Source organism: Thermobia domestica, chromosome 11 (assembly GCF_964235325.1).
Source record: "Thermobia domestica chromosome 11, izTheDome1.hap1.1, whole genome shotgun sequence".
NCBI classification, from domain to species: Eukaryota; Metazoa; Arthropoda; class Insecta; order Zygentoma; family Lepismatidae; genus Thermobia; species Thermobia domestica.
In genome coordinates, this window is record NC_137464.1 from 262,418,836 (window position 1) to 262,430,891 (window position 12,056).

A 12,056-nucleotide genomic window follows, 5' to 3' on the forward strand; every position below is an offset into this window, starting at 1 on the left:
TTTGTTCCACGATTATGCCGGGCAGCCTGTGAAGGAGATGGTGGTAATTAAAAATGAATAGTGGGAGGAAACGGGAGAACCCCGAGAAAACCCACACACAATCGAACCAGGGGCCCCTTGCACCACAGGCCAACGCTGTACCACTGCGGCTTTCCAGTATTTGGAGTATTGATATTGAGATATGTAGGGTATGCGTAAAAGTAAATTTAATGTATTAAGTTTCAGTGTTAATATAAGATATACTTATTTTAAGTGCTATTATTATTATTATTATTATTATTATTATTATTATTATTATTATTATTATTATTATTATTATTATTATTATTATAGTTCATATCCATATATTTATAATTAGATTGTTCTAGGATAAAAGGAGAAAGTTGAAAATAATGTAAGTATTCTGATTGTTGAAACTGTACTGTGTGTATTTTTATTGCGAGACAGAAGTACTTTAATGCAAAAAAGGACAGTTATCATTTAATTGTTTCAAATATGTTTGACATTTGCAATATACAGTAGGTCTTGGTAGCTTCCATTCGTCTAGATATTTTTCGTGCTATATGTGCTGAACATGGCATGTAGGAGAGACCAATATCACTATCTGATGTAGACATGGATGGTCGGTATCTATGTTAGATAAGGGCTTCAGAAAGTCGAGTCAAATTGATTTGAGAATGATTTCTTGTTTAACCTTCAGACACTTATTTTCAAGAGCTTATCGTTCACAAGGACTCTTCTTAGAAGATAATGACTTGACACATAGCTTTGTTACGTTAGCTTTAGCGTTAACGATTTTTGAAATATTTTTTTAAAAAATAAATCAGCTTAAAATTGATATTTTGCACATTGAATAAGTCAAGGTTCTTCTTTCTATTGAAAACCTATGAAAATGATTGTAAATAAAACATTAAGAAGCCTGGATTTTCATGACAAAAGAGTTGGCAATGTCCATTTACAATCAATCTCGCTTCATTGTATAAATGTTAATCCTGCTTCCTGGAAGCTCAAAAGAAAAGTCCATTGGTATTAATGAAAACCCTGCATTCCTTTGCATACTTTCTACCTGCTCACAATGACAAGGCCGACCACATTATTGTGAAAGGCAAAGACAGCGGTTGTTTACTGTAGAATTTCAACGAATGACGCAAATTGATAGGGTATTCCTGCGTTTCTAAGAAAAATATGACGGAATGAGTGCGTGGTTGTATGTAGTTGTGTGCACTGTGAGTTAACCTCAATTTGACTTGTACAGTCAGGGAAGTTTGCACAACGTCATTGTAGGTTGGACTGTTGTTAATTTCTGTAGACTACTTTGTACTATCACATTCAAAAATATTACAAACTGCTGTCTTCAGTTCCATGTCCTCCAAGTTCTTTTCTCAGAACCTAATAAAAGAGCTGTCTTTTTTTCGTGGGGAAGTTATTTACAAGTATAAAAAGTAGGGATGGGCAAAACCGGTTTCTATAAAAACCGAAACCCGAGAAACCGACATTTCGGTTTTATCCAAAACCGGTTCGGTTTTCACCGAAACTGGTTTCGGTGAAAACTTTTCGAAAGCACATAAAACTATTTCTGTGGAAATAGATTCGGTTTCCGGAGAACAACGAAACACCATTCTGGTCAGAAATAGAACAAATTAAAAAAATAAAAAAAACTGAATCGGTATTGAAGAAAAGCGAAACCAGATCAGCTGAAAAATCGAACCGGTTTTTGAGAAAAACGAAACCGTTTTTTTTTAATTTTCGAAAACCGGTTTCGGTGTTTCTAAAAACCGAACAAACCGTTTTTGTGCCCACCACTAATAAAAAGCATGAAATGAACACAATTTACTCATTTTCGTATCTCTGTAAAGCGTATTTTGTAATTTATAGAAATATCCACAAGTAATGGGACGTTATTGAGAAGTGAGAAATTCGAAAATTAATTGAATTTTTCAAACACATTAGCAGACCACAAAGTCAGGAGCATCATTTCAGATTTTGCTTTGGGTGGGGGGAAGCAAGACCCCTTGATATAAGTAAAATTTCGCGTTTTTTCACTGAGTTACTACTATTCTATTGATAAAATCGATATAAATGTCAAACTCAGGGGGCATTTGCTCCTCCCTGCTCCCCCTAAATGACATCCCTGCACAATATGTTCAGAAACTTTATAGTCTATTGCGCTTTAATTAGTGCTGTAGACAGGGCGGGATAGTATGGTGTTAGTTTGAAAAAAGGGGTATTAATAATAAACATTGAAGCTTATATAAATGGTCAGATTTTTACTTTCATTTTAGTTATCGTTTTAAGAATTTGAGTTTAGAATTAATTTAGCATAACTTTTTTTTCTAGTAATGTAAAATTGATTTGTTATGAAGTGAATAAGGAAAGCAGAGGTTTTATACTTACCAGTTCCATCTGTGCATTGGTAAGGGCTACGGCTTATAAATGGTTAAGAATAAACCCGTTGAATTATGTAAACCAATATGCAACGAATAATGACATACCTAATACATAATCATGTTTACCTATTTTTTAAAAAAAAATAGAGATAAAACTATCTGTATGTGATATATAATCAATCAAGGGAGGGGCTAAACCATAGTTTGTCGTTTTTATCCAGTGTAAAGCAGGATTGAATCCCATTTTATCCAGTTTATACCTGATCGTCAAGGGGGAGCTATAGCCCCTATAGCCTCCCCTTGGATCCGCCACTATATATATCAGGTGTTCTAAAAATGGCGCCCACATTCTACAAGTCAAAATAAGAGAAAAATGTATATATTTGTATACCTGCCGAGTTCTCGTCTGGAGTGCACTATGTGGCAAGGTCGCAGATAAAGATGAGTAGAGTAGATCTACCAATCTATCAAATAACATCGATTCTTTCAATCGATGGCAATTAAAATCGATAAATGTTGCCACTAACACCACTTATTAGTGTAACAATCAATGTAACTTCTTGATGGATTCGTAGAGCAATGCTGATGATTTGAAGTTAATGTATAACGTTGCCACATAGTGAAAATTTTGATTTCCCAGAGCGGCTGAAGAAGGTCCCGGAGAGTATATCATTATACAGAATTTTCGGTTTATTTTGACCTGAAGAATGGCCCTGTAATTGTTCGTGGGCGCCATTTTTAGAACACCCGATGTATGTTTTCAAATTTATATATGAGCAATAAAAGTACGCAATGCAGATGAGTTCACAATGACAGTATTTATTTAACAATCAAGTGTCTGTATTTCACTTACATTAAATTATTTTCATTGCACGAGAAGTGAATTTTAGAACCTTATGTCGGTGGTTAGTGGTAAAGAAAGCATCCTAAAGTCCTGTTGCTCGCGTTAATTGATTGCTGCTAATGTAATGATAATGAATAGGGCTAGTAACCAGTAATTTTATATTAGATTCTGGGACTTGTTCCTCACTTCCTTTCTCATTTTGATTGGGGTACTGGTCTTTGTGATAGCTTCAACAACTTTCCAAGTTCTAGACGAGAATCTACGCCGCGAGTGACACGACTGTCTATCCTCTCAGCCCAGACAGTTCATGCAGTCTAGTATGTCATCCAAAAGCAACACATTTGTTTATAAGATAAATAGAATTCAAAGCGTGAATTCTACTAAGGATGTGCAAAATAATGGAAAATGTAAAGAGCTAGCTGGGGTTGCATATGGCTGGATGGTGACAATAGTGTATTGTTTAGCCAACTAGTGAGGAAGTCTGCAGCATGAATGAAGACTATTACCCGTCTGTAATTGTAATGCAGACTTTGGATAACATTTTTAACCACATAACAGTAATTTGACCGCTTGTGAACAAAGCATACTTTATTTAGCACATCTATCTGTATTTGTGATTCAAAGTTGTCTTGCATTAGCCCTAAGAAGGATCCACATTTTTTTTTTTCGTTCTACAGTTTAAACAAAATTATTGTGTGGTTAAGAACCATTTAAATTGGATATCACTTAAAGTAACAGAGATGCAAGACTGTTGGGAAACGGTACCAGAATAATAATAATAATAATAATAATAATAATAATAATAATTATTATTATTATTATTATTATTATTATTATTATTAATTCGTAATTACTGGAAGACGGTGTTTAGTTACTCACTTGCATGGAAAGTTTTTTTTTTTTTTCATATGATGATTAAAAGAAAGTTTTAATTTGTTTTTAAAGTGAATAAGCTTGAGTCACAGACAATTTATTAATCAGATTTTCGATTAGTCACAATGTGGATTATCTGTTTACTTTCATACTCTTCTGTCAGTTACTTAGCTTTTCACTTTCGACAAAACACAAGTTAGAAAGATGGATTTGGGTATATTTTTTGGTCCGGAAATTCTAAGTGTAGAATACGCTAATTTTTGTATGTGCAAACGCCGTTGAATGGTTGACTCTTAGATGCTTCGGAATTAAAGTTATTTTGTGTTCCGTTGCCATTTGGACGTTTAGCTTAATATGGATTCAAAATAACTTTTTAGTTCCCACCAGAATCGAATCCGGATCTCCCGTACCGAACGCGAAAACTTTGTCATTTGAACAGGTCGGAGCCAAGTTCTAAACTAAAAACCACGGCTTACTCGTAGTCTTTCGAAAGGAGTTTGTGCTCTGACTGCGATTTCCGTCAAAAATCAACCGTGTTGTTTAAATCAGTCGCACTTGAGTGTTAAACTGAGTAAACGATACCTCCAGTTTCATTCAAAACATTTTGCTTTATTTCAGCGTATTCCGCGGTAATTACGGTAGTTGTCATATGGCCGAATTGTTGGTGCACGTGTTTTTGGTGTGTACTGTCTCTGTAATGACTTTAGCATCGTGTAGCTCTGAGAAGCAACTTGTGGCAGGAAATAAAAATGCCTATAAGTAAAACTTAACTAATGGGAGTCGGAGTTAACTACAATACCGAACTGAAAGTTGGGAGCTCATAAGCGGTTAGCCTACGTGCCTTTGGCATGAGAGACTCGGATTCGATTTCCGGAGGAACTCATGTGGTTCGGATTCCACGTTAATAAGTAGGTCCACGTCTCATATAACGTCGCTGCTGAACGAGACGTTAAAAACAAAATCACAACTCGCCAACGAAAAGTAGACAGCTGAACTATGGTTCTTCACTGGCTACAACTACAGGCCATATTCAACATTTCGTCTCATAGACTTTATATATATATGTATATTATTTATATATATATGTATATATATATATTATTTTCATGAGTATTTTAGTCAGCTTAGCAACGTTGTAACAAGAATTAGGAACACCCTATATACCTCTACTATTAAACGAGGTTAACTTTGTTGATGAAACAAGGAAAATAAAGTTTTTGTGACTTCAGGCGAAAAATCATTCATTCTTCATTTCCTGTGATCATTTTGGGATTTCCTGCGAAGCTTACTAAGGAAACAGGAATTCTAAAAATGAATATTGCAATGTAAACTCATGTCAACATGTGGGTTTTTGTACGGGAAATATTCGCAGTTCACTGGTTAGTTATTGACAAAAAACGTATGTGGCCATCTGTAAGGAGGAACTAGTTTCCATAGTGCATCGCACAGCAGAAGTGCGACTTACACTAATCACGTGTAGGTCATTCGTTAATTCATCCTTTGAGTTTAAAGGAGGACATCACAATTTTTAATAGCTTCATTGTATTTTATATAAAAACATTTCTTTATAAACCAGTTCTTTTTTATTTTAAATGTCAACTCTTTTTAGGAATGTAATTATAAATGTACGATATTAAAGATTGTCAAGATATAAGGAAACTTGGCTAAAATTGTTTCCCTTAATTTTTGTTAACATAGTAGTAGGGGCCCCGTTATATCTCGCCGAGTCAGCAAAAATTTTTGTGACGTCATAGGTCAAAGGTCAATGACCTTGGCCCGGGGTCCAATGACCTAGGGGTACATAGGACCACCCCCTCTAAATTTTGGCAGGGGTACCATGGCCCACCCCTTAAATTTTGGCAGGGGTACATAGGACCACCCCCTTAAATTTTGGAAATTGCCAAATCTAAAAATTTGGTATGGTAGCCTAGGACCACAGTATGTACCTCTATCAGTATTGGGTGTCTATGTTGTTCCCTTTCATGGGTAAAAAATTGCCAAAAATTCAAATTTCGGGGGTTTTTGACCTAATTTATCACCTTTGATGAGGTATTATTACCTTATATAGTTATATGGGCGTATACAGGGGTCCATTACCTTTCATAAGACATGGGTATAATAATGCACCCCTTGAAAAATTTGGGAGGGGTACCATGGCCCACCCCTTCTATTTTGGAAATTGACCAATTTAAACATTGGGTATTATAGTATAAGACCCTAATATGTATTATGATAAATTTGGATGGTCCACCTCGTTCCCTTTTAAGGGTACAAAATTGCCAAAAATAAAAAACGTAAGCAATACGTTATACCACGTGTTTGGTTTTTGGTCGATTTTATCCCCTTTGATGAGGTGTTATTATCCTATATAGTTATATGGTCATGTATAGGGGTCCATTCCCTTTCATAAGATATGGGTATATTTGTGCATCCCTTTAAAAATTTGGGAGGGGTACCTTGGCCCACCCCTTAAATTTTAGAAATTGCCCAATTTAAACATTTGGTATTATAGTACGGGACCCTAACATGTATTATGATAAATTTGGGTGGTCCACCTCATTCCGTTTTAGGGGTACAAAATTGCCAAAATATAAACGTAAGCAATACGTTGTACCACGTGTTTGATCTTTTGGCCCATTTATCCCCTTTGATGAGGTCCTGTTACCTTATATAGTTATATGGTTATGTATAGGGGTCTATTTCCTATCATAAGACATAGATACATTTGTGCACCCATTTAAATTTTTGGGAGGGGTACTTGGCCCACCCCTTTAATTTTGGAAATTACCCATTTTATATATTTGGTATTATAGTATAGGACCCTAACATGTATTATGATAAATTTGGGTGGTCCACCTCGTTCTCTTTTAGGGGTACAAAATTGCCAAAATATAAACGTAAGCAATACGTTGTACCACGTGTTTGGTTTTGACCTAAGTTATCCCCTTGGATGAGGTCCTATTACCTTATATGGTTATATGGTTATGTATAGGGGTCTATTCCCTATCATAAGACATGGGTATATTAATGCACTCCTTTAAAAATTTGTGAGGGGTACCTTGGCCCACCCCTTAAATTTTGGAAATTGACCAATTTAAACATTGGGTATTATAGTACTGGACCCTAACATCTATTATGATAAATTTGGATGGTCTACCTCGTTCCCTTTTTATTGGTACAAAATTGCCAAAATATAAACGTAAGCAATACGTTGTACCACGTGTTTGGTTTTTGGTCGATTTTATCCCCTTGGATGAGGTCCTATTACCCTATATGGTTATATGGTTATGTATAGGGGTCCATTACCTTTCATAAGACATGGGTATATTAATGCACTCCTTTAAAAATTTGGGAGGGGTACCATGGCCCACCACTTAAATTTTGGAAATTGACCAATTTAAACATTGGGTATTATAGTACAGGACCCTAATATCTATTATGATAAATTTGGGTGGTCCACCTCATTTCCTTCTAGGGGTACAAAATTGCCAAAAATATAAACGTAAGCAATACGTTATACCACGTGTTTGGTTTTTGGCTCAATTTATCCCCTTGGATGAGGTCCTATTACCTTATATGGTTATATGGTCATGTATATATATTGGTCCATTTCCTATTATAAGATATGGGTACATTGATGCACCCTTTAAATTTGGAAGGGGTACCATGGCCAACCCCCTTAAATTTTGGAAATTTTCCAATTTGAACATTCGGTATCATAGTACATGCCTCAACATGTATCATGATAAATTTGGGTGGTCCATCTTGTCCCCTTCTAGGGGTACAAAATTGCTAAAATATAAACATAAGCAATATGTTGTACCATGTGTTTGGTTTTTGGCCCAATTTCTCCCCTTTGATGAGGTTTTATTACCCTATATGGTTATATGGTCATGTATATGGGTTCATTTCCTATCATAAGACATGGGTACATTGATGCACCCCGTGAGGGGTACCTTGCCCCACCCCTGAAATTTTGGAAATTGACCAATTTAAACAATGGGTATTATAGTACAGGATCCTAATATGTATTATAATAAATTTGGGGTGGTCCACCCCGTTCCCTTTTATGGGTAAAGAACTACCAAAAATTAAATTTCGGAGGTTATTTACCCTATTTAGCACGTTATATGGTTTATTACCTTCATATGTTTATGTGCCCTTTTAAATTTGGGAATTATCAAATAACAAAATTCGGTAAACCTTTTCTAGGACCCATTGGTGTTCCTCTTATGGCCAAATATTCAAAATTTAAAGGTTATTGACCGGCTTTATTATTGAATAACTACAGGATTTATTACTTTTTCATAAGACACAGGTGTATTTGTGTACCAATCTTAAATTTTGGGAGGGGTACATTTCTTATTGTCATATCAATAATTGGTAATTGGATAGTATCTCATTCATTGGGTAAATCATTATGATCACGTGATCAGTTATTGACCTATGATGGGATTAGGAGTCCAGGACATTGGTACATTTAAACTTTGTAGGATAATTTGAGAATGCGTCATTGGTTTCGACTATTACAGCCAAATATAAACGTAAGCAATACGATGTACCACGTGATTGACCTTGATGAGGTAGTGTACAGGGATACATAGCTAACCTTATTGAAACTTATGACTCATAGTCTTAAGGGAATACATGCTACAACACTGGCAAAGTTATTGTTGATGCAATTTGATTGGTTGATCACTATCTTTCGTGCAATCTGATTGGCTGATCACTATCTTTCGTGCAATCTGATTGGTTGATGATTTTCAAATCTTTGCCGCATTTAGTTTTAAGTTTTGTTTAACATTTAAAAATCTTGGTTTCGTTCAACATTTTGCACTCACTGATAAATATGATCAAAACCGTTTATTTGTTAATCGAATAGTTAAAAACCGGATAAAGTTTGACGGTTAACCGTGAAACGTGAAAATTTTTTAGTTTGAAAAATTTTTGTTTGAAATTTTTTGTTTGAAAATTTGTGTTTGAATTTTTTTGTTTCAGAATTTTGTTTGAAATTTGTTTCAAAATTTTTTGTTTGAAACTTTTTTGTCTGAAATTTTTTGTTGCAAAAAGTTTGAAAATTTTTTGTTTAAAATTTTTTGTTCGAAATTTTTGTTTTGAAATTTTTCGTTTCCAAATTTTTTTCTGTTTAAAAATTTTTGTTTGAACAGTTTTGTTTGGAAAATTTTGTTTCAAATTTTTTGTTTGAAAATTTTTGTTTGACATTTTTTTGTTTGATATTTTTAGTTTAAAAATTTTTGTTTCGAAATTTTTGTTTGAAAACTTTGTTTCAAAATTTTGTTTGAAACTTTTCGTTTGAAATTTTTGTTTGAAAAATTTTTGTTGCAAAATTTTGTTTAAAATTTTCGTTTGAAATTTTTTGTTTGTAAATTTTTGTTTCAATTTTTTTTGTTTAAAATTTTTTCGTTTGAAATTTTTCGTTTCCAAAATTTTGTTTGAATTTTTCGTTTCCAATTTTTTTCGTTTCAGAAATTTTGTTTCAAAGTTTGGTTTGACAATTTTAAAAGTTTGTGCACTCATTAGTAAAGAACCAGAACTGTTTAGAACTAAAACCTCTGGCAACATTGTGGTGCAATAGTACACATCAGAATATGGGGTTGTACTTGAAATGAAAAAAACACTATTCATTGAAATGGATCATTTTATTACACTCCACATACATCCATACCAGATAGTGGTTCTGGATATTGTCGATACAATGTATTTTGAACTTCTTGCACTAGTTTGTCTTTAGCATATAATTTTAATTCCAATTGAAGTCTTTTAAGGTCTATTGCGATATCAATTGGTGGAAACTCAATGTCCATTTGATCACAAATAAACTGTTTATCAATACAGTTATGCACCCACGAACGATGTTGACAACCATCACAATATCTAGATACATGTAGATACATATCTAGATAGATTTAACACACTGAAATACGTTGATAAATTTGTTCCATTCTGTTTCCGTTAGATACACCATATTGCGAGAGACATGGAATGTACTCTTTTTACGTAACAGCATCATCTTCTCTTCGAGGACTGTACGCAGCACCACTTCATGATTTGAGCCTAATGATTTGACTATGGTCACATTTAGCTCATCATGAAAATAATCGTTCATTTGGTCGATTCGTGCCATTCTTCACAGGTCAGTTGTACACCAAATTGTTCTGCTTTGCCCAATCGAATTACTGGTTCAAATGTTCTAGCACTGATACCAATCATCACATGTTTTGTTTGAAATATATTTATTGGATAATAGCTTGCGAAGATGAACTCTTTATCGTTAGAAGTACACATCTTTCCTCCTGAAAAGCACTTGCTCAAATGATTTCGTGGGATGACACTGTATTTGCTGGTTTATAGTTATTGCTGACGTCATTGGTAAGGAACGTGCTGACGTTTGAATTCATGATTTCATCACAGTTGCTGACGTCAAGCTGACCAACCAAATTCATACAACTATGTCTAATGTGCTGACGTTTGAATTCATGATTTCATCACAATTGCTGTGTACTAAATTCAAATTGATGACTTCGACCCAAGAATCCTTTGTAACATAAAGATACAGATACAGTATTTAAGAAACGTAACAGTTCCTCTTGTTTTGATGCTTCCATGGGTAAATATCTTGCTGGTAAAATTATATTCTTATCATTTTCAAGCTTCACTACGATTCTTAATCCAAACTTTGTAGGGATTTTTTCGCTAGCTAAGATTCTATAAGGTACATTCTGTTGTAAATCAGTAATCTTGGTAAATGATTTCATCACATCACGTGTGTTTAGAAACTGCAGACAAGTAGCCATGATGATGTTATCATGAATACTAACTCGAACGATACTTATATATGATGCAAAACTGATGACGTTGCATCATCATGTTCTGACGTGTACTATTGCACCACAATGTTGCCAGAGGTTTTAGTTCTAAACAGTTCCGGTTCATTACTAATGAGTGCACAAAACTTTTAAAAATGTCAAACCAAACTTTGAAACAAAATTTTTGAAACGAAAAAAATTTGGAAACGAAAAATTCAAACAAAATTTTAAAACGAAAAAAATTTTCCAAACAAAACTGTTCAAACAAAAAATTTTAAACAAAAAAATTTGGAAACGAAAAATTTCAAAACAAAAATTTCGAACAGAAAATTTTAAACAAAAAATTTTCAAACAAAATTTTGCAACAAAAAATTAAAAATTTTCAAACAAAAAATTTTGAAACATAAATTTCAAACAAAATTCTGAAACAAAAAAAAATCAAACAAATTTGAAACAAGAGTTTTCAAACAAAAAATTTCACGTTTCACGGTTAACCGTCAAACTTTATCCGGTTTTTAACTATTCGATTAACAAATAAACGGTTTTGATCATATTTATCAGTGAGTGCAAAATGTTAAACGAAACCAAGATTTTTAAATGTTAAACAAAACTTAAAACTAAATGCAGCAAAGATTTGAAACTCATCAACCAATCAGATTGCACGAAAGATAGTGATCAGCCAATCAAATTGCATCAACAATAACTTTGCCAGTGTTGTAGCATGTATTCCCTTAAGACTATGAGTCATAAGTTTCAATAAGGTTAGCTATGTATCCCTGTACACTACCTCATCAAGGTCAATCACGTGGTACATCGTATTGCTTACGTTTATATTTGGCTGGAATAATCGAAACCAATGACGCATTCTCAAATTATCCTACAAAGTTTAAATGTACCAATGTCCTGGACTCCTAATCCCATCATAGGTCAATAACTGATCACGTGATCATAATGATTTACCCAATGAATGAGATACTATCCAATTATCAATTATTGATATGACAATAAGAAATGTACCCCTCCCAAAATTAAAGATTGGTACACAAATACACCTGTGTCTTATGAAAAAGTAATAAATCCTGTAGTTATTCAATAATAAAGCCGGTCAATAACCTTTAAATTTTG

The 12,056-nt window shown here is 33.8% G+C and overlaps 1 protein-coding gene across 3 annotated transcripts in view; it reads left to right on the forward strand.

The window, feature by feature from the left end:
• The window catches only part of step (cytohesin steppke), a 152,277-nt gene that overhangs the window by 39,605 nt on the left and 100,616 nt on the right, over positions 1-12,056 (forward strand). The gene's annotated exons all lie outside the window — the stretch shown is intronic.